This window comes from Lutra lutra, chromosome 3 (genome assembly GCF_902655055.1).
Source record: "Lutra lutra chromosome 3, mLutLut1.2, whole genome shotgun sequence".
Classification (NCBI taxonomy): domain Eukaryota; kingdom Metazoa; phylum Chordata; class Mammalia; order Carnivora; family Mustelidae; genus Lutra; species Lutra lutra.
In genome coordinates, this window is record NC_062280.1 from 123,606,704 (window position 1) to 123,629,031 (window position 22,328).

The 22,328-nt window shown below is 42.4% G+C and overlaps 1 protein-coding gene across 1 annotated transcript in view; it reads right to left on the reverse strand.

Moving 5' to 3' along the window:
- The window catches only part of LOC125096203 (phospholipid-transporting ATPase IB-like), a 220,820-nt gene extending 210,103 nt beyond the window's left edge, over nt 1–10,717 (reverse strand). The window contains 1 exon segment of the mRNA XM_047722951.1: nt 10,575–10,717. The gene's annotated coding sequence lies outside the window, so the exon portion shown is untranslated.
- Nucleotides 10,718–22,328: the final 11,611 nt, after the last annotated feature.

The following is a 22,328-nucleotide window of genomic DNA, read 5'->3' on the forward strand; positions in this document are numbered from 1 at the left end:
AAGTAACATGCAAAGAGACGATGGCTATGAATTTTTCACAAAGGCAAGAAAACCAACAAATCTCAAACAAGGTAAATAAAAAAATAAAATCACAGATTTATAATGAATACACAGAAAACAAAAGACAAAGAGGAAATCTTAAAAGCAGCCAGAAAAAAAAAAAAAAAAGATAAGAGGAAGGAACTCTTCCCAAAATATTTTATGAAATCACTAGGACACCAAAACCAGACAAAGCAAGAAAAAAAAATAGTACAAATTAAAATCCTTTATAAACATGAATACAAAACTCCTTAACAAAACACTAAAACTCAAATCTACCAGTATTTAAAATGATTACACATTATGGCTTTTATGGATTGAATTGCATCTTCTCACCGAATGAAGATACAGTGACGTCCTAATCCCCAGTACCTCAGAATGTGACCTTATATTGAAATAAGCTGTCTTAGCCATTCGGGCTGCTCTAATAAAATACCACAGACTAGGTAGCTCACAAACAACAAATTTATTTCTCACAGTTTTGAAGGCTGGGAAGTCCAAGATCAAGGCACCAGCATGGTGATTTCGGTGAGGGCCATCTTCCCAGTTCACAGTCGGTGCATTCCCATCATGCCCTCACATACGGGAAGGGGCTAAGGAGCTCTCTGGGCCCTCATTTATATAGCACTGATCCCATTTGTGAGGGCTCCACCTGCGTCCTTAAGCACCTTCCAAAGGCTCCACCTACTAATACCCTCACCATTGGTGGTTAGGATTTCAACACATGGATTGAGGGGAGAGGGACACAAACATTCAGACCTTAGCTTAAGCTCCTTGCAGACTTAACCAAATTAAGATAATGTCAAAGGGTGGGCTCTAATCAAATAACTGCTGTCCTTATGATAAGGGGAACTTTGGTCACAGACACAGATACACATAGAGAGGGAAGACTATGTGAGGAGACAAGAAAAATACCGTGTGAGGTACAAAATGAAATCATGCTGCTACAAACAAGGAACACCTGGAGCTCCCAGAAGTCACAAGAGGCAAAGAATGAACCTTCACCCACAGGTTTCAAATCAAGCATGGCCCTACCCCGACAACCTGACTTCAGACTTCTATCCCTGCAAGTTCTGAGACAATAGATTTCTGTTGTTCTAAGTCACCCAGTTTGTGGTACTTTCCCATGATAACCCTAGGAAATGGATAGTGATCTGGTGGGGTTTATTCCAAAAAAAGTTTGATTCATCATTTGAAAATAAAATGATGTAATTTATCATCTCAAAAGACTAAAGAAAAAAAGCCTTAGGATAATCTCAATAGATACAAAAGAAGCATTTGACAAATTTTAACATCAATTGATAAAAACTCAACAAGCCAAGGAAATAGGGTAAATTCTTCTACCTGATGAAGGATATCTGTGAAAGACCTGCAGCAGATATCAGACTTAATTGTGAAAGACCAAATGTTTTCTTCCTAAGACTGGCAACATTGCAGGCTATCCTTATTCACCACGTGTATACAATATTGAAAGGGAGGTTTTCATCAATGCAATAAGGTGAGACAAATAAACAAAAAGCAAAGGGAAAAGAAAGAAATAGACATTCATTCACAAACTACATGATGGCTTATGTAAAATACTCTCAAAGAATCTATCATAAAAACTTTTCTGGTGTACCATGTGAAAATAATTGGAGATTAAGACTCCTCTCCTCCTAAAGAGAAAAAAATAACTGATTAAACTGAAAATCAACAACTCTTCTTAGATCCATCAGATAATTCAGGTCACAGGGCAAATTGTCACCCCAAAAATGGAAGAGTTGGGTAAATATGAAGAATCACAGTTTATCTCTGGAGCCAGCAACATGGAACCAACATGAGATGGTAATGGACTAATTGCAAAAGGCTGAACCGTGCATTAGCTTTGAGATAAAATCTCCTGAGGACACAGCCCAAGAGGGGGACCTTAAGGAGCACCGCCATGTTCTCAGGGTAAAGATCAGAGAAAAGGCCCCTCATACTTCCAGCAAGGGAAGCGGACAGGGGACCATTATAAAATATGCCCAGCACATTCTGTTCCCCTCAACAAAGGCCGGCCCTCAAGGAGAAGTATTTTACCAGAGATTCATCAATGCAGAAGAAGGGAAATACCTAACTTTAGCTCATTCTAGTCTTAGTCTTCCTGTCTCATTTAACAGGGGGGAAAAAAAACACCTAAAAAGTCCTTGTGAAGAACAAAACCAAGTCATAGGATTATAGAACATTTGCTCTCTCCTGCATTTACCACAATATGAATACAGTTCCTGTACAGTAAGAGGGAATTACAGCTGAAAAAAACTGGCTTAAAACCTATTTAGGAAGGAGTCTCAGTCTCTTCAACAAATGGTGTTGGGAAAATTGGACAGTCACATGCAGAAGAATGAAATTGGACCATTTCTTTACAAACACAAAAATACACTCCAAATGGATGAAGGACCTCAATGTGAGACAGGAAGCCATCAAAATCCTTGAGGAGAACACAGTCAGCAACCTCTTCGACCTCAGCCACAACAACTTCTCCCTAGAAACATCACCAAAGGCAAGGGAAGCAAGGGCAAAAATGAACTATTGGGACTTCACCAAGATCAAAAGCTTTTGCACAGCAAAGGAAACAGTTAACAAAACCAAAAGACAACTGACAGAATGGGAGAAGATATGTGCAAACGAGATATCAGATAAAGGGCTAGCATCCAAAATCTGTAAATAATTTATCAAACTCAACACCCAAAGAACAAATAATCCAATCACGAAATGGGTAGAAGACATGAACAAACATTTCTGCAAAGACATCCAGATGGCCCACAGACACGTGAAAAAGGGCTCCACATCACTCAGCATCAAGGAAATACAAATCAAAACCACCATGAGATACCACCTCACACCAGTCAGAATGGCTAAAATTAACAAGTCAGGGAACGACAGATGTTGGTGAGGATGCAGAGAAAGGGGAACCCTCCTACATTGTTGGTAGGAATGCAAGCTGGTGAAGCCATTCTGGAAAACACCATGGAGGTTCCTCAAAAAGTTGAAAATAGAGCTACCCTATGACCAGCAATTGCACTACTGGGTATTTACCCCAAAGGTACAAACGTAGTGATCCGAAGGGACACATGCGCCTGAATGTTTATAGCAGCAATGTCCGCAATAACCAAACTATGGAAAGAACCTAGATGTCCATCAACAGATGAATGGATAAAGAAGAGGTGGTATATATATATAATGGAATACTATGCAGCCATCAAAAGAAATGAAATCTTGCCATTTGCAATGACATGGATGGAACTAGAGTGTATCACTGAGCAAAATAAGTCAAACAGAGAAAGACAATTAGCATATGATCTCTCTGATATGAGGACTCTGAGAGACAGGGTGAGGGGTCATGGGGGCTAGGGAGGGAAGAAATGAAACAAGTTGGGATCGGGAGGGAGACAAACCATAAGACAGTCTTAATCTCACAAAACAAAGGGTTGCTGGGGGTTGGGGGTTAGGGAGAGGGTGGCTGGGTTATGGACATTGGGGAGGGTATGTGCTATGGTGAGTGCTGTGAAATGTGTAAGCCTGGTGATTCACAGAGCTGTACCCCTAGGGCAAATAATACATTATATGTCAATTTAGAAAAAAAACTTGAGAAACAGCTGTGTTTTGAAACTTTGCTACTTAGAAAAGTAACAGTGGAAGATGTGGGGTTTGGGAGGGTTTAGATTTCATGTGAGCATTCAGGGAAAAGAAAGCTGAGCACTGGGATAAGGCAAAAGGAGAATGCTTGAGAGAGAGACAGCAAGAAGATGGTGGACTTGGTATGACATGCCAACCTCAGCAGGTTCAGCTATCACCCTGAAGGGCAACTTCTGAGGCAGACTACAGGAGAAGAAGGAGATAACTCAGTCCCTGCTCATTCAGTGAGGACTTGGTCTCCAGTTCTGTGATTCAGAGGTAAAGCATTACTGCTGTGCTCTCCATTAATGGGTTCTGGCACATGGCTAAGAGCAGAACTACTGCATAAGAAAGAGAGACAAGACTTGCCCGGGGCCATGCACAGCCAAGGCATACTTGAAAGTAAATCTATCTTCATAAACCAATAAGAAAAAACAAATTTCAACCATAGTGGGTAAATTAAAACTAGTCTTACATCATCTTGATTTCACATCTTGGTTTATTTTATTTTAAAAAATATTTTATTTATTTAGTTGAGAGAGAGAAAGAGGGAGAGAACGGGTGAACATGAGCAGGGGGAGGGGCAAAGGGAGAGGGAGAGAAGTAGACTCCCCTCTGAGCCTGGAGCCTGATGTGAGGCTCGATCCCAGGACCTTGGGATCATGACCTGAGCCAAAGTCAGATGCTTGACCAAGTGTGGTATTCAGGTGACCCCTCACATCTTGCTTTAATGTCATGTTGTCTTGTAATGGAAATGTATATATGTTTAATCCATATTTACCTTTCTGTGTAATAACCAGGTATTTTTATGTAGGTAAAACACTCTGAATTTTAGTGAACTATGGCTATATAAAGGGAAAAAATAAGAAGGAGTCTCTAGGGAAACCAAAATACACACTGAATCTAGAGCTGCATATAGAACAACATCCAGGGGTGGGAAAGGGGAGGCTAAGAACTAGCTGAGCAACTTCTACACATAAAGTGAATGACAACAACCCACATCAGAGTGGTAGGAGAGGCTGATACTATCTCACTGTGAACCCTACCAGAGGTGTGGCAACACACAATCAGGAGGAAATCAGAACCCTGAGCTTCTCCCTGAAGAGTGAAGGGTTTGAACCCCACATGTGGCATCCTGACTTTTTCCTGCATCTTAGAAATGAGCCCCCAAAACATCTAATGTGGCTTGCATCCACAAGACTCACAAGACTATGGTGAACTAAGTTGTTCTTAAAAGGTTCACAATTGCAAATACACCTACCCCAGGACCAAGCACAGAGGCAGCCACCTGAAAAGTGCCTACCTAGACTTTTGTTAAAAACTCATGTTAAAGCACTAGCCTGAGGGGCTAGCATCTGCATTAATGCACAACTAGGGGTCTGTGGAAATTCTCTCCTAACACAAAGGCCTGAAGGTGCCATCTTTGCACACCCCTTTGCCTCCCTCCAACCTTCTGGTATCTCCTGGAGTGGAGCTTGTACCCCCATCTGGTGATCTTATTTTTTTTTTTAAGATTTTATTTATTTATTTGACAGAGAGAAATCACAAGTAAACAGAGAGGCAGGCAGAGAGGAGGAAGCAGGCTCCCCGCTGAGCAGAAAGCCCGATGCGGGGCTCGAACCCAGGACCTGGGATCATGACCTGAGCCGAAGGCAGCGGCTTAACCCACTGAGCCACCCAGGCGCCCCTGGTGATCTTATTTTGCAGCTCACAGGACTTAGGCTCCTGAGTCCCACTGGACTGTAAGCAACGGAGTTGCTTTTTTTTTTTTTTTACCCAGCCTCCACCCCGTCTACAGAGCAGAGCCCAGACTCTCTGTGAACCAAGCCAATTAATTTCTCCCCACAGGTGTCACCTGAGGGGCAGGCTTCTAACCAAATACACATCCAAAGGCCCACAGTCATCCTCTCCAGAGACCTGGGAGGTTAGGCACGGTCTATACTCTGCCACCCTCCAGAGCACCAGTGTCTCCCAGAGGGGAGCTTCTAGACTCAGTGGTGCCCCATTTTTCATGGCTGCCACTCAGGGGATGCTGCTTGCTTCGCTGGCTCTGGTTCCCAGTGGGGTTTACCTTCCTGGGTCTCATGGGACGGGACTGCACCAGTCACAGAGCTGATTCTTGGCTAGCACGACCCCCAAGGCAGGTCACAGACAGTGGACTAACACCAGCCCCTCCCCCCACAGTCCCAGTCTTTCTGTGGAAGAGGCCTTTTAGCTGGTCCTAGAGCTTCAGCCTGAGGGGCAGGCTACTGATTTGGCACACTAAGGTCTGTTGACGTATTCTCTAGGGATGGATGCCGGTGGATGCTTGCTGTGTGCTCGCCCTCTACCTCATTCCAGGTTGCCAATATCTCCCAGAAACGAGCTGGCCCCTCGTCTGGGCACCCTGATTTTTCCAACTGCTGCCCAGGGATCACCTCTAGGTTGCCTGGCTCTTAAGCAGCAGGATTTATACTCATGGGTCCCTTAAGAACGTAACCAACAGAGAAAGTTCTTAACCAGCTATGCCTCTCAGGGCACAGCAGAGCGGCAGCTGTCTTTCTGTAAAACAGGCCTAATGACTTCAGAGCTGCAGCCCGAGGGGCAGGCTTCTAATCAAGCACACGTGTAACAGCCAACTGGAATACTCTCCGGAGACCTCAGAGGCTGGTACTGTCTTTGCAGCTGCTACCCAGGGGACTCCTCTAGACTACCTGGTTCTGCTAGCCAGTGGGGCTTACATTCAGGGTCCTGCCTGTATACGTGAAAAACTTCATGTATACGTGAAAAACTGCCACCTGAAGGCCTATGTACCAATCAGGAAGTGAAAACACTAACTTTAAAAGATATTCATTGCAGCATTATTTACAATAGTCAATATATGGAAACAACCGAAGTGTCCACTGGTGAATGAATAATAAAGAAAACATGGTGTATATATATAGATAGATAGATGGATAGATATAGATATTATTCATATATATGAATAAAGAAAACATAATAAAGAAAACAAAAAATAATAAAGAAAACATGGTATGTATATATATATACTATATATAGAGAGAAAACATACCATGTTTTCTCTATATATATGTGGTGTATATATATATATACATACCATGTTTTCTTTATTATTCATTTTCTCTCTCTATATATATATATAGAGAGAGAGAAAATGAATGTGTATATATATATGTGTGTGCATGTATATACATATATAATTAATTATTTAGCCATAAAAAAGAGGAAAATCTTGCCATCGGCAACAACATGGATGGACCACGAGGACACTATGCTAACTGAATTAGAGCAGAAAAAGACAAATACCTTATGATCTCACTTACATGTGGGAATCAAAACAAACAAAAGAACAAGCTCATAGATCCAGGGAACAGATTGGTGACTGCCAGAGGTAGGGATGGGGAGTGGGCAAAATTTTAAAGAAGGTCAAAAGGTACAAACTTTTGGTTACAAAATAAATAAATCCTGAGGATATAACATACAGCATGGTGACTATAGTTAATCATACTCTATTGCATATTTGAAAGTTGCTTAACAACTTCCTATCACAATAAAAAATTTTGCAACTCTGTGTGATGACAGATGCTTACTAGACTTGTGGTGATCACTTCACAATATATACAAATATTCAATCACTATGCTGTACACCTGAAACTAATGTTGTATGTCAAGTATATCTTAAAAAAAAAAAGTTAAACATAGAGGGACGACTGGGTGGCTCAGTCCAACTCTTGATCTCAGCTCAGGTGTCGATCTCAGGGTTGTGAGTTCAAGCCCTGTGTTGGGCTCCATGCTGGGTAGAGACTTACTTAAAGAAAAAAAAAAGTTAAACATAGAATTACCATATAATCTGGGAATTCTACTTCTCGACTTTTCTCAATTTTCTCCCCAAAATTTAAAAGCAGGGACTCAAAAAGAAACTTGCACACCAGTGTTCACAGCAGTATTATTTACAGTAGCCAAAATGCACAAATAACCCAAATGTCCACCGACAAATAACCTGAGTTTTTAAAAATGTGATATATACATATAAGGAAATATTACTCAGCCTTAAAAAAGAATGAAATTTGATACATCTTACATGGATGAAACTTGTAAACGTTATGGTAAGTGAAATAAGGCAAACACAAAAGGACTAATATTATGATTCTACTTATATGAGGTAACTAGAGTAGTCAAATTTACTGAAACAGTAAAAACAGAATGGAGGTTATCAGGGGCTGGCAGAAAGGGAAAAAGGAGAATTAATGGGTATGGGTTTTTCATCTAGGATGATGAAAAAGTTCCTAAAATACAGAGTGGGGATATTTACACAATTTTGTAAATGTACATTATGCTACTGATTTATTAACCTAAAAATTGTTTGAATGGTAGATTTTCTGTGTCTCTGACCTCAATAAGATAATAGGCAACAGATATTATAAAACTATTACAATTAAACAGTGACTAGGAACAAAATAAGCAAAGGAAAGTTGAGCATATATACATACAGAGGCCTGAAGAGTAATGAGTGGCATTTAAAGTCTTCAGGAAAAGAATAGACCATTCTGAAAGTGACACTGGACTAACTGGTTAGTGATATGGGGGAGGAAATTATATCTCTAACTTACGCTACTCACAAAAATACATTTTAGATAGGCTAAATGTCTAAGCATGAAAAGCAGAATTTCAAATATTTAAAAGAAAATATTAATTGAATCTGTATGATATCACGGTATGGGAAAGATTACTGCAAAAATGGTCAAAAGCACAAACCATAAAGGAAAACACTAATTAATTCGACTCACTTCATGACAACAACGAATCTTTAGTACATTGCAAAATGAAATAAAATTTAAAAACAAACCCCATACCTCTAGGGTATATTTTACTATATGTAACTGACATGGGTTTTCTACCCAGATGATTTTAAGAAGTCCTACAAATCAGTAAAAAAATATAAAAACATGAGCAAAATATATGATTGGTGATTAATTTGGCCCATAAACATACTAAAATATGCTCAAGTTCAATCAGGCTAAAGCTAAAATCTCAAGAGTGTGACAATGCCAAGTGTTGGTGAGGATATGGGAGATGGGAAGCCAGCAGAGGACAGGCGGAAGCATAAATTACTTAAGCATTTTAAAGAGTAAGTTTAGGCTGCAGGTGTCCCACAGTCCAGTACAGTAGTCACTCCTTATCCATGGGTGGTACATTCCAAGACCTCCAGCAGATGCCTGAAACCACAGAGAGTACTGAAACTTATAAACGCTATGTTATTTCCTATTCATACACAATTATGATGAAGGTCGAGTTATAAATTAGGCATGGTAAGAGAATAACAGCAATAATAATAAAATAGGCCAGTTACAACAATATACCATAACAAAAGTTATGTGAATATGGTCTCTCTCTCTCAAAATATCTGGTAGTATTGTAGCTCACCTTCTTCTTGGGATAATGGGAGGTGATAAAAATGTTTGTGTGAGGAGACAAAGCAAGGTCAATGACATGGGCACTGTGACCTAGTGTTAGGCTACTATTGACCTGCTGACCAGATACCGGAAGGAGGGTCATTTGCTTCTGGGCTGCGGGTGACCCCCGGAACGACTAAAACCTTGGAGAGCAAAACTGGGGTTAAGAGGGGACTACTGTATTTCCACTCCTAATTATGGCTTTAAAAAATCTCATACGTGTGTCCAAGGAGGTGTGAACAAGCATATGCATTTCAGCTCTGTTTACAACAGTGAAAATAAAAGGAAAAACTTGTCAATAGAGGAACAGGTAAATAAAACCCATCTTGGGCGCCTAGGTGGCCCAGACAGTTAAGTGGCTGCCTTTGGCTCAGGTCATGATCCCAGGGTCCTGGCATCGAGTCCCACAACAGGCTCCTTGCTCAGCAGGGAGCCTGCTTCTGTGGCTGGCCATTCCCCCTGCGTGTGCTTCTGTCTCTCCCGCTTGCTCGCTCTCTGTCAAATAAATAAAACAAAATCTTAAAAAAAAAAAGTCTTAATCATGTGATGAAATATTGTGGAGATGTTTAAAAGAGTGACTATCAACAGATGATAGATGATTGATATGGTAGATAGAGCTGAGAAATCTAAGAGTGATGTGAAAATGATAGACATATATAATCTACTAAATCATTTATGTAAACTTTTCAGAAACGTTAAGTACAATATTCTGTCTTGCTTATGGATCTGTATTTGTAAATGTAATTGTATTTGTAAATGTAGGTATGTAAATGTATTTTTAAATGACTGAAATCATTCACAACACACTTAGAATAGTAAGTGCGTGGAGCAGGGGCCAAGGGAGGGAGACAGAGGGATTGAGCATGGAGGTAACATTAAAGGCAATTTTTGCTTTGCCTTATCTCAAATGATTTCTTTAAAAATTAATTAATCAATTCAATTTAAATTAAATAAAAATTTAAAAATAAACATTTAAAAGCATAAAACCAAAAAATAACTATATACATATATATAGTTTATAAATATATATATATGTGTGTGTGTGTGTGTGTGTGTGTGTATGTAGGTTTATTCTGTATGGTGAACATATGCATGTTTGTTGAATTTTATATACATGCACAGACACACATCACAAGAGTGACTGCGCTGGCAACCGCCAAACAGTGACAGTCCAAACTACTAGAATGTTTTTAAGCAGTGGGTAAGTGAATATGAATCTGTCGTCTCGGTTTATTATTTTTCTGGCCATTTAGGGTACAGGGCACTGATTCCAGCCTCTTGACACCTGTTCCGCAAAATTTCAAGGGCCAGGCCCTGGAATGAAAGGGAAGGACTGGCTCCCAGGGCGAGCCTGGGACTCCCAGAATGGACCAAGTTCAGTTACTGGAACAGTTGCAGCTGCTCTTAAAGGGACCACACACTGAAACAGAGGGTTTCCTAGTTACTCACCAGTCGGGCTGGGGACAACAATTTTGACTGGAAAACTGACCCGTTCTGGTTAATATCCTGAATGTCTTCACCCAGCACCAACAGCCCTAATCGGGACGGTGGCCCCTGGTCCTGGCCCGGAATCAGCAGAAACCTTCCCAGCTTGCCACTGGAAGTTCTGAGAGTGGAGGGCTCAACACCGCCCTCACCCCATGCTCGTGGGACAGGGCTGTCCTTCCACACTCTCCCAGCCTGCTTTCCTTGCTCTCTGAAGTACTTCCCTCCTTTCAATTCAGCCTAGAAGGATAAAAGAGACCTTCCATGCTCGGGAGTTAATTCGCTTTTCCTCCAAATGGTGAAAAAAAAGGAGGGAACATGCCTTCCTAATAGGTGAACACTTAAAGATAAGACAGTACCTCACTGGATACATGAATTTAACGTAGATTTGATAATTGATGATTTTCACCAATACTGTTGTAGACTAAGTCACTGGCTCTCAAAATGTAGGGTCTCAGGATTCTTCAGATTCTTAAAATGATCAAAGAACCTAAGGAACTTTTGTTTATGTAGCTTATATCTATTGCTAGTATTTACCACATTAGAAATTACACTGGTACAACAATTCCTGAGAACAATCCAGGATGACTTAGTGAAATGAAATACATAAGCCTGAAACCTCTGGCATCTACTCTAGGACATATATACAGAAAAACAAACAAAACAAAACAAAACAAAAAAACCACCACTACAGGGCAGGTTCATAGAAGCTGTGTACAAGTTCATAAAAGCAGGAAGAGTTGGGAATAACCTAAGTAAGTATGAGTAGAGGAAAAGATGAGCTATGGTATGTGACTGCACCAATCAGAAGGATGTCATATAAAAAAATAAAAATAAAAATAAAAAAAGAAGGATGTCATATAAAATAACATGACTAGATCCTGAAGACCTAGCATTTTATGAAAGTTGGCAGAATGAGATTTATAGTACAATATCCTTTATGTAAAATTTTAAAACTTATACAAAGTAAATATTATTGTATAGTTTTCCAAGGAAATATATTCAAAATAGAGAAGATGGCTGGTGGGGGAGGGGACAAACATGAACTATATGAGCGAGTGAGGACTGTGGAAATGCAGACAGGAGATGAAGAAAAACTGCTCATGAGAGAGAGACATCCAAAGATGGATTACTCTGTAAGACTGTCTGTCACATGTAGACAAGAGAATTTTTGCAGTCCTTCTAAAAAAAAAAAAAAAAGATGATTTATTTTTCGTCCTTCTCTTCCTGTTTCTCATCATTCCCAGGTAAATTCCACACATGTGCATATACACTTTTAATTTCTTCTTACCACCATATTTAAATTATTGGAATATCAGTTGGCAGGGGTGCCTGGATGGCTCAGTCAATTAAGCATCTGGCTTCAGCTCAGGTCATGATTTCAGAATCCTGGGATTGAGCCCCATATTGGGCTCCCTGCTCAGCAAGGACTCTGCTTCTCCCTCTCCCTCTGCCCGCTGTTCTGCCTGCTTTTGTTCTCTCTCTTTCGGTCAAATAAATAAATAAGAATATATGAGCTGGGGAAGTGATGTCTGTGCTTCATGTGTCATGAAACAGCTTCTGATTCACTATTATCATCTCGAATGTAGAAGGTTCGCTTCCCTGGATGAATCTGAAAAAAGAACATCTCACGAGTTGATAGTACTTGGAAATCAGCACTTGGAACAGAGTTAGCCGCCCTCCCCTAACCCTGTATTTTTAAAATGGAACATCACTTGTAGCAAAGATGTTAACTGGATGAAATGTAACATAAGCCCAGGCGGCAGAAAGCAGCTCCTTGAATACACTGGGGAAGAAGAGGTATATCTGCTCAACCTGATTTGCTTCTCCCTATCACACCCAGCTTGGAGCCCCTTATCAGCTCTCAATAGGGTGCTATGACCACGTGATAGGTCACAGTTTAGGGAAACTATGGAGCAGGGCTCACTTCTAGACTGTCCACCAGGAGACTTAATTGTGCCCATTCTCCTATTAGTTTGGTAGAATGCCCTAACAAAATGCCACAGACTACATGACTACATGATATAGACATAAATCTATTTTCTCACAGTTCTGAAGACTAGAAGATCAAGGTGCTGGCAGGTTAGGCTTCTTCTGAGACCCCTCTCCTTGCCTTGCAGATGACCATCTTCTTGCTGTGCTCTGATGTGATCTTTCCTCTGTAGACACACATTCCTGGAGGCTTTCTGTGGATTCTAATCTCTTCTTATAAAGATACCAGTCATATCAGATTAAGGCCCACATTCTGAGGCACTAGAGATTAGGACTTCAATATATGAATTTTTTAAGGAGACGTATTTCAATCCATAACAATTTCCAAAGGGTCTTGCTCATGACCAGGTTCCTCTTGATGCTTTAGCAGCCAAGGAGTTTAGTACCAACCACGGTGTTCATTTTCTGAATCAGGTGTATTTTAAGAGGATACCTGACCCAAAGAATGAGCTTCCTTCTCCAGCCCCAGACTCCAGGCATACTCATCATCTCCTCTTCTCCAAGATAACCTAGTGAGTAACTGGGATATCCTTAGGGCTTATCACATTGCCTTCCCTAAGATAAAACTTGGCTTATTCATCTTTGACATCCTGGTTACCATCACAGCTGCTGGCATCCTAATAAATTATGTACAGATGTGCCTTATTTGCAGGCCATGAGCAGGCTGAAAGTGAAGAACACTGGGGAGGATGGGAGAACCAGAAGAAGATGCCATGAGGGAGTCAGACAGGGTGGGCCAGAAACTAATGTGCTACCCCTTCACTTTTGCAGTGACCTCCTTGTATGGATGTATGCACTTCCAAGTTATAGCAAGATGCCAGGCAATTTCCAATTTGAAAATACGCATGGGAAATAGCAAAAATGATAGATTTCTTATAGTTCTCTCATACTTATTTAAAACTTAGGATTCTTAAGGTATACTGTCTATGTGTTTGACCAGGAAAAGGTAGGAACACAGTATTCTCATATTCCAGGGAAAACCAGCAATGGACTTGTTCTGGACAAACCTAACTGTCAGTCTTAGGACACAAAGTTGCCCCTCAGATCTTTATAAGTGAACCTTAAAGATCTGACCAAGAGGAGGGGAAAGCACTGAAGGACAGTGGTGGTTGTCTGGGTTGGGAGGCCTGAGGTGAGACAGAAAGAAGGGTTAGATGGCAAACTATGAAATGAAATTACACCTTTCTGGTCAAGACTGGCCATTGTTGGGGCACCTGGGTGGCTCAGTTGGTAAAGTATCTGACTCTTGATTTAGACTCAGGTCATGATCTCAGGGTTGTGAGATCAAACCCCGCATTGGGCTATGCACTGGGTGTGGAGACTGCTTGGGATACTCTCTCTCCCTCTCCCTCTGTCCCCCACTCCTCTCTCTCATCCTCTCTCAAAATTTAAAAAAATAAATAAATTTTAAAAAGACTGACCATTGTTCTGCAGAGAAATTTGTCCTCAGTTCATTTCCTGGTATTCTCTAGTCTATATATTTACTTTAAGGATGCTCTTCCCAGCCTCCCCTTGAAAGACTACTATGGACTAGACTGTGCCCCCCAAAAAGATATGTTGATGTCTGTGTGATCCCTGGTATCTGAGAATGTGCCCTTATTTGGAAATAGGGTCTTCGTAGATGTAGCCGAGTTGAGAAGATGTCATTAGGTGGATCCTGATCCAATAGGATCAGGGTCCTTATAAGAAGAAAGTGCCATGTATAGACAGAAACACACCAAGAGGAGTGCCACATGATGATGGACAAAGAGAATAGAGTGATGGGTCTATCATCAAGGGAACACCAAGAATTGATAGCCACCGCCAAAAACTAGGAAAAGGCAAGAGAGGATTCTCCTCAAAACCTCAGAGGGAGCATGGCTCTACGGATACCTTGATCTCAGACTTGTATCCTCCAGAATTGTGAAAATACACTTCTGTTGTTTTAAGCCACCTGGTTTGTTGGGCTCTAAGAAACTGACACAAACTTCTGGATACGGCAGCTCTAAGGAACTGATACAAAGACAAACCTCCTGGAAGCACCATCTACACCAGCGGACTCTGCTTTATCAACTCTCATTAACCATTCAGCTTGATGAAATCTGGGTACTACCACTCCCCAGAAACTGCTCACAAAGATCACTGCTTGTCAATATCCTGCTTTTCAACTGCTCCAACAGACTCTTCTTAGATCCCCCATGTCACTTCCTGGGGGCATCTTCTTCCTCTGTCCACCTCCAAAACATCAGTGGGCAGCAGAACTCTGTCTGGTTCCCTTCTTTTCTTGTTTGAACCCCTCTCAGTGTGAGAGTCCATCCATTCTAACATCCAGGTGATAATCATAACCATGAGAGAGGCCCAAATTCAAATCACCCCAAACCTATTCCACCTTACATTTCCTGTAAGTTGAGAAATAATTTAATAATCTATCGTGCTGCCAGAAAACAAACTAAAACCCTTCAGCTTACTCTCCATATTCAACTGTCAATTTCCTCTTAAATACCTTCTCCACCCACCACCATTGCCAAAAGTCTACCATGACCCACTCATTTCTCACCTGCACTGTCACAAGATCCTCCTCCTTAGTTATGTCCTACCCCATGTGCTTATTTCTTTCCAAAATACAAGTATTATGATGTCACTCTCCGCTTAAGAATATGACTGCCCTCAAAATGGAGCCCAAGCTCCTTAACAAGAGTGTTCTATAACCTAACCCCTGGTTACTTAGTCTTTCTTGCCCCTCACCCTCTCTTTTCCAATTAGATTGAACGTTGAACAACTTTTGGGTCCCTATACTCAAGTCACTTCCATGCCTATAAACTCTGGCATGTGATACTTCACTAGACTGTAATTCCCACAAGGACAAGAACCAAGTCTAATTCAACATTCTATCTTCAGTGCCAGGCAGTGTGCCCGAAAATTTGCAGGTATTCAACACTTGTTAAATACAGGAATGGGCATACCTTTTTCTGTAGGTGTCCTGCCTCAGAGACTTCTCAGAAGCTGAAGCAGTGGAAGACCACTGGCCTGTTTGAGCTCTGCCCAGAAATATGGGAGAATGGTTGCTGTTCCCTCTGCTCCCCATGCCTCTTCTCCACACCCCTGCTAAGGAAAAACCTTTACCAGTGGCAGAAAGCAGGTTCCCACCCTTCAAAACAAGTAGTTCTAGAAAACATCTGGAACATTCCCAGAGGAACTGAGCTCCCACTGGCCACAGGAGTGATTTTCAGACCACATTGTTATATTGGCTCTTCCTCACTCCCTCATGGTCACAATATCCCTGCCCCTCACTCAGGCTTTTGGAAGTGTTACCCAGTGGTTTTAGCAGTTGGATCTATAATACTTTGGGGGGAAAATAATCCACATTCAGAGCTCTGTTAAGATTTGTGGCTTAAAATAAATTCAAATGTTCAGAAAATTTAAAATGCATTCTGTGTAACTTGCATTAAATGTCAAATTAAATAAGAAATTATAGCATATTTAGGATAATCTCAGGGAATGAGGCTTCCTTGGTTTCCAGACCTGTGGGCTGCAGTTATAGCAATCTCCAGGTCATGAGAGTTCACCACGATAAGTAGTAAGGAGAGAAATCTTCACTGATAGAGTGGGATTTGAGCTTGGTTTCCCAAAGTAAATACATTATCAAAGTCTTGACCCCCAGAAATCCTCACTGGTTTACTGGGGCTACTCAGAGTAAGGACATCCAACACTGAGTCTAGGAGGAACAGATTCTAGAGTTTGTGTGAGTATTTGATGCTATGAAATTAAAGTCATAATGACATCAATAAAGACTAATTTACAATGCATAATGATGCACCTTTCCACTGTCTCTACATGTATGAACTACTCAATGGTGATTAACAGTATGTACTTGGGAAAAAACACATCTTTGTGTCTGAATCCCAGCTCAGCCACTGATTCTGCAACTTTCGGAAAGTTTTCTTAATTTTGTCTGAAACTCAATTTCTTCATCTGTATAATGAAGATAAGCTATTGCTATGGGTTTTCACAAAGATGAAATAAGATTATACATATATATATAGAGAGAGAGAGAGAGCACTTAGTCCAGTTTCTGATACACGTGCTTTTAAATAATATGTATTGTTATTGTGTCTCATGCCCTTTCATCTCTCCGGAAAGGTTAAGTAAATGGCCTAAAGAAGAGCTAGAACTAGAGCCTGGGCTCCTGAATCAATCTTGACTTCATGGGTTTGTTTATAGGTTATGATTTATAAACCCAGTACAACAGAACTTTGCTCACAATGCTAAATATAAACAGCCAAGGGTTTTTTTTTTTCCTTTTTGTTTCTTTTCACTTGGCTCACCTTATTACCACACACCAACTGTGAGGCTTATCCAATTCTCACAGTGCGTGGAGAGGCAGGGTGAGCAATTAACTTTAACATTCTGAAGCCAACATGGACATTGACAGGCTAATGTTGATCTCGTGGCCTTGACAGGGACATTATGGTTTATATTACTACCCCTGCCAACCAACACCAAGTGAAAACACCTGGAGAAGTGGGCTGAAGCCATGCTACTCAAGGTCACCAAGTCATTCTCAATATCATCAACCACAGTCAAGATATTCTGTGGAAGGAAAATAGGACAAAGCTAGTATCAATGAATTCCATGTTCTGTGGACTTGGAGATCTAGTAGTTCTCTGAATTAATAATGAGCATTAGTTTCCTGTGGCTACAGTAACAAATTATCGTGAACTTGCTGACTTAAACCACCAGAAATGTATTCTACCACAGCTCTGGAAGCCAGAAATCCAAAATTAGTTCTAGTGAGCCAAAAATCAAGGTGTTGTTCATGGGGCACCTGGGTCGCTCAGTTGGTTAAGCAGCTGAATCTTGATTTTGGCTCAGGTCATGATCGCAGGGTCCTGGGATCCAGCCCCACCTCACCATGCATGCTGCATTCAGAGGGGGCTTTGCGTTCAGTGGGGAGTCTGCTTAAGATTCTCTCCCTCCCTCTTCCCCCTCCCCCTGCCCCACTAGTACGCTCTCACTCTCTGAAATAACTGCATAAATCTTTAAAAGAGAAAAAAAATCAAGGTATCGACAAAACACCTTGCTCTCTCTGGAGGCTCAAAGGACGAATCCAGTCTTCATCTCATCCAGCTTCTGATGGCTGCCAACACCCCTTGGCTTGTGGCCATAAAACTCCAATTCTCCCCCTTCATCTTCCCATGACCATCTTCTCTTTTTCCTGTGTAATCTCTCTTTGCCTCTCTCTCTTTAAGGATACCTGTAATAGCATTTAGGGCCGATTCAGCTAATCCAAGATAACCTCTCCATCTGGAGATCCTTATTTAATTACAGCTGCAAACTCTTTTCCAAATGAGGTAACATTCACAGGTTGCAGGCATTAGGATGTGGAAATCTTAGGGGTGGGTGCATTTTCAGCCTACCACAATGGGCTCATACTTTCTAAAACATAATATCCAGGTACTCCTTCAGGCTTGTTTCTAAGATATAAAATGGGCCCCTCTATTCACAAATATATATTCTTTACCATGATTTAACAGGAAATGCCTGAAAATCCAACCATGATCCCTAAAAGAGTCTAATGTCTGCTCCCATGGTTCTTCATGCAACAATGCTGGCTATCTGGTGAGTTGCCTTCTGCCCGACAATTTTTAACACTTCCCTGAAGAGTCTTCTCATATATATACACCTTTGATTACCTTCCTTTCCACTAGCACAGTAATTAGTGAAAATAATACATTATAAGGAATATACAGCCTTAAGAAGAAACGTTTTTGAAATGTGTAGGTTAAAAGAAGAGAGCAAATCCGGTAAGTGACTGGTAAATTTCCCAAATCTGGGAAAGCTGTCCCCAACACAGCCTCCCAGAAGCTGACCCTCCAAAGAGGGAGATAAAGCGCCAACAACTCGAGCTGCCACAAGAATGCAGGGCTTGCTTTTCCCAGTTGCAGGTGACGTAGAAAGACATCCCCTTGGCTTCTCGCTCTTCATCCAGCCCTCGCCACGCCCGCCTTGAAGGGAGTGCTGTCACCAGGTCCCGCTTACAGCTGAAGCGCGTGCCCAATGGTCAAGTCGCTAGCCAGTCAGGGCTTGAAGCGGTCCGGCCAACTCCGCTCTGTCCGCAGAGCGCCCAGCCGCTACCTCGCGCGTCCGCGTTTGTCTGCGGAGCGCTCGCAGTTGGCCCCGGTGCGCTAGCTCGGATACAGAGCTGGAGAGCCGCTCGCTGAGGGCCGTCGCGGGCTACCCGGCCCCCGCAGCCTGGCTTCACACCGCCCGCAGACTCCGGGACCGCGCCCAGCGCGCGCCCCATTTCCCCCATTCCCCGCCCCAGCCGTGCTCGGGACCGCGCCCACGCACGCCGCCGACGCACCGGCAGCTCCGCAGATTTTGATCCTTGACTACACGGAGGCGCGCACGCGCACAGCCGTCAGTGCGGACCCGGATCTGCCAAAGCCTGGGACTTGGGCCTCCTCGGCCGCCGTCGCCCGCTTTGCGATCCCCGACTGTCATTGGCGTCGTGGCGCCTTGCTCCCAAACATGGGCACTGCGCTGTGTGTGCACACAGTCCATCCCAGGATAGAGGCTTGCCCACCGTGGGGAGGGGACGGAAGCGTCAGGTTTCTGTCCCTTGGACCCCTCCTTTTTCACCCGGCCACGGGCGGACCCGACCTTAGCGTAGGACTTCTCCAGAGCCTCGCCTGGTGTGAAGTTCCGGGACGGCGCGGTCTCCGTGCCTTCGGTCTCTGCAGCCCGCGGAGTCACGGTAGTCCGGCACCGTGGGCTCCTGTGGCCCTAGCAACGTGGGAGATCCCAGCCTTCGTACTGGAAAGCTGGCAGGAGACAATAGGACGGCGCAAGTCCTGAAAACTTAAGCCGGCTCAAGAAGGGGGAATGTTTGATGGTCAGACTCAGACGGGGCCAATAACCTTGGGGATGGCGGAGTATGAGAATTCTTAAGGTTTTCTGGTGTAGTCAGTAAGAATGGTGGCCGGCGAACTCTGGTGAGCAAGAAATGTCACGCGTCTTGATTTTCTGGGTCTCAAGTCAATTTCTGACTCCTCTGAACCATGTCCACCCACCCTTCCCTGCTCCCATCGGATGTGCTAGTTGAATTAAAATTACCCAAGCCCTTGTTGGAATCTCCTCAGCAGGGATTAGGCCAGATTCTGACTTGCTGGGTAAATTCATGGTTAGCAATTTACCCAAGGTCACATTGCCAGTAAGTGGCAGGATTCACACCCAGTTATCCTGGACTCCAGAGGCTGTTCTCTTAACTAAGATGCTAGATCTCTTTATGATATGTTTAGCCTCAGCTGTATTGGAAACCAGTTTGGGTCACAGTGCTCTGAACCATGAAGCGCACTGGACTAGGAGTCAAAAAATAGGACTAGCAGTCAGAAGATGACATATAATAAGACTCTACAGTTCTCTCCTCTTCGGTGTCCTCTGGATGAAATGGGGTTAATGTCCGAGGTCTAGGAATTCTAGGTAGTGTAACTGGTCATTTGAAGGCCACATCCAGCCCATCATAATGATGTCTCCAGGCTAACAGATTTTCAAGCCCAGCTGCAGCAGCTAGCTCCTAGGTGAAGTAGCCTCATCATTGCTGATGCAAAACTAGATTCTATACCACTAAACTGGTTGGTGCACGAGGACAGATGAGACATTCTGAGGGTGCAAAAGAGGCGATTATAACACTAGCTGCCCCCTATACCCACTCCCTCTCCACCTCCCTTCAAACAGACACAAGAATCTAACTGTGCCACATGGGGAAGGGAGGCTGACTTGAGACAGTGACTCTGTGGTCAAAATGCCACTTATCAGTTTCAGAGAAATCCCTCACATCACATATGGCTGAATAGCTCCTGGAATTATCCACAGTCCATATCAATTTACATTTTACTTTCCAAAACAAGTATGATGCCCCCCCCCCCAAAAAAAAGAGCAGCAACGTCTAGGTACTTCTTAAGGCACACGTGCTGACTTCCTTGAAGCCAGAGGCCAGTGACACATGAAAGCACAGACCGGAGGGAGTTTTAGGTGAAATCTGCAGCAATTCTCTCCCTCTCTCTAGGGAACCTCAGTTGGCAAGTCAGAACAGGTTCCTGGAGAGGGTTCTCGTTGTGTAAAAACTGATTTGCAGGCTCAAAGGCTTGCGCTCCCCTGAAGCAAAGGGAGTTTTCTTAAATTTAAGAAATAATCAAAATCATTCCTATTATAACAGACCTTTTTATGGAAATAAGCAGCCTTGCTCAAACACTCAAAATCAAATGGCAGGCTCATTTGAACATAGTATCAATGGCTGTGTTATATGTGAAATTTTATATCCATTCCAAATAGGAAATAGAAATTTTTAAATTGCTTCATTTTGGACATTTTCACCTAAAACCCAAAGCATTCCGAAGGGAAAATGCACTTAAAGGCTATTTGAATGAATGAATGAATGCAGTTTGCTCCATTCTTATAGAAACCCTACCTTCTCACTTCTGAGACCCTTTATAGACTCCAGGAAGTGAGACTTCATCTAGCTTATCTGCAGAACTCTTGGGTAATGGAACTTTAGACTGAGCTCTAGACCGATCACATTCACCCATTCTGATCTTTAAACTTGTGAGAGATAGGGATTTCACAATCTACTCAATAAACAACCTCCATGCTTAAAAACCCTCAACTTTGTAGTTGTTTTCCTGGCTCTAATCCAGGCCTTCCTCCCAACAACTCAGCATTATAGAACCTTAGATCTGGAAAACAACTTTACAGGTGGTTGTATTCGTTTTCCAACAAACTTGATGGATTAAAACACAAATTTATTATTTTACAGTTCTGTACATTAGAGTTCCAACAGAAGTCAAAAACTCAACACAAGTCATAAAAATAGTGCTAACAGGGCTGTGTTCCTTTTTGGAGGCTGTGTGTGGGGCAGGGGCCTCTTTTCTTGCCTTTTCTACCTTTTAAAGGCTAACCATATTCCTTGGTTTGTGGCCCCCTTCCTCTTTCTTCATAGCCAGCAATATCGCACCTCTCTGTTCTTCACATTATCCTTTGACTGCAACATCAGCCAGGAAATGTCTGATTTTAAGGACACATAATTAGATTCTTCCCCCTGCCCATAGTCCAGAATAATCTCTCAAGGTCCATCACATGTATAAAATGCCTTCTACCATATAAGATAACACTCAAAGGTTCTGGAGATTAGGATGTAGACATCATTGGGGGCATCATCATTCTGTGTATCACAGGCGTCTCTTCCAACTCCTCTCTAGAAAAAGGAATTCCCTTACAGATGCTCCTTTAATCTGAGTACTTCTACAGATGGGGAGTTTATTACTTCACAAGGCCATAAAACGGTAATGCTGACCAACTCTAAATGTCACAGAATTCTTATGTTCAGTCCCAGTAGCTCCCATGCATAGGTCCTTGTCTTTTTTTTTTTTTTAAGATTTTATTTATTTATTTGACAGGCGGAGATCACAAGTAGGCAGAGAGGCAGACAGAGAGAGAGTGGGGGAAGCAGGCTCTCCACTGAGCATGGAGCCCGATGCAGGGCTCGATCCCAGAACACTGGGATCATGACCTGAGCTGAAGGCAGAGGCTTAACCCACTGAGCCACCCAGGTACCCCACATAGGTCCTTGTCTTAAGAAGCACAGGAGAAAACCTAAACTGGTATCCCCACCTACATATCCCCCACATGAAGGTCTTGATATATTTGAAGACAGCCAGAAAATTTCCCTTTTATTCATTAGTTGAACAA